Source organism: Triticum dicoccoides, chromosome 3A, assembly GCF_002162155.2.
Source record: "Triticum dicoccoides isolate Atlit2015 ecotype Zavitan chromosome 3A, WEW_v2.0, whole genome shotgun sequence".
Taxonomy (NCBI): domain Eukaryota; kingdom Viridiplantae; phylum Streptophyta; class Magnoliopsida; order Poales; family Poaceae; genus Triticum; species Triticum dicoccoides.
This window is the reverse complement of record NC_041384.1, coordinates 691186317-691188310: the sequence shown is the minus strand read 5'-3', so window position 1 is coordinate 691188310 and position 1994 is coordinate 691186317.

The window sequence follows — 1994 nt, the reverse complement described above, 5'->3', positions numbered from 1 at the left end:
GTCGGCGGCGGCGGCGCAGAGGCGCAGCGGCGGCGGCGGCTAGGGTTAGGATCTTGCTGCGATAGATACCATGTAGAAGGACAAGTTATGGCTGTGCAATCGCGATATATTGATCGGTGCACCAGACACGTATATATAAGTACAGAGGTGGGCCACAACCTCAACTATACAAGGAAAACAGGAGGTGAGCCCTACACACACATATACACGTACACAATATACTCAACAAAAAAATATAAGTATCGATTGAAAAGAGTAAAAAAATATAAGTATCAATTGAAAAGAGCGATCAACTTTTATGTGCCTTATTTTTGAATAGTTGAGGTAACAAGGAAGCATAAATTATAGTGTAAAATTTGAGATTGAAACAAAAACGCACATATTTATATAGCTTTAGGGCCCCCTTTTTGTTATCTTGCCCCGGGCCACCGGAATCTCAGGACCGGGCCTGCGGCCATGGACGACGGCGAGACAGCACCACCAGCAGCCAAGAGGAGGCGGAGGAGGAAGAAGAAGACGACGAAGAAGAATCCGCACATGCCGCATGAGCTAGCTCGTCTCTGAGATCCTGGCCCACCTGCCCGTGCAGTCGCTGCTGCGGCTCACCCGCGTGTGCAGGGCGTGGCACGCCACCATCTCCAGCGACACGTACTTCCACCGCGCGCACCACCGCCTCCAGAAGCAATGCCTGCTCGTCTCCCCGCGCTGGCGATTCCTCGAAACCTACTGTTGTTGCCCAGAAACCGTTGTCCATGGCCGGCCACCGGATAGATCGATCTGTTCCAGGAGTCATGCGTGACGTTGCCTCTAGTCGCTAATTTTTTTTTTTTTTGAGAACCGCCTCTGGTCGCTATGGATGGGATTGTTCGCAATGGATTATGAAGCCTGTATTCCGGGCCCAGGAAGTACTGCAGGCCGAGGTGTGCGAATATGTCTGGTTCTTCGTGATATCAACCTCCTGATCCTGCTCCCGAGGGCAAAAGACATTAATTTGACCTCAGGGCGAAATTGTTTCACAAACTAAACTATGTTTGAAAGTATTTCACCCAGCCGATCTTTAATGTGCAGCGCCTAACAGCAAGGCGCTACACTCTATCATGCAGCGTCTAACACACATGCGTCACACTGTGCAGCGCCTAGCTGTAAGGAGCTGCACTACACTGTGCATCGCCTAGCTGTAAGGACTTGCACAGTAGAGTGCAGCGCCTTACTGTTGGGAGCTGCACAAAAGGGTCAGCGGTGTGAAATATTTTTAAAAACAGTTTAGTTTATGAAATACTTTCGCTTTGAGATCAAATTTGTCAATTCCGCCGCTCCCGAGTATGCAAAAATCCATGTCAATCGACGTGGCGGTTATTCCGTGGAAGCTCATCTTTGGTTATTCCTTGTGTGGATGACCAGCCGCGTTAGAAACAATAGAATGCCGGGAGGGCATTGCACTAGCACAAGATCTCAACCACAGAACTTCCAACTTGGTCATCTCCTCCGATTCGAAGCAAGTGATCTCAGATATAATCAAAGGAAACCGGGGCAAGAGTGGTGCTATAGTTAGTGAAATAAATTCTTCATCAGCTCTTTTAATTTGTATTTTTGTTTTTGAAGAGTGTCATGTCAATCATGAAGCGCATAGTCTAGCCAAGTATACACTTTCTCTAGGTCCACGGCGTCACGTTGTGTATGTCCAACCCCACGACCTGAACTTATCGCACTTGTTGTGGGTTTTGATAAATAAACTTGGCTTTATCCCTAAAAAATATAAATCCTAGTGCACATATGACCAGCTAACATTTTTTTGCACGAATATGGAAAAATATAGGAAGGAACTTCTGTTGAATGATGATCCATCTTTCATCACTTTGCCTTTATTCAGTTTGGAAACATTAAGGTCTGAACCATGGGGCGATTAACTGTAATCTAAATCATGAAATTGTCAGGAACTACTGGTGTCACTTGCACCTTTTGGCCAATTGTCTTGTCCAGAAGATTTCTTTTGA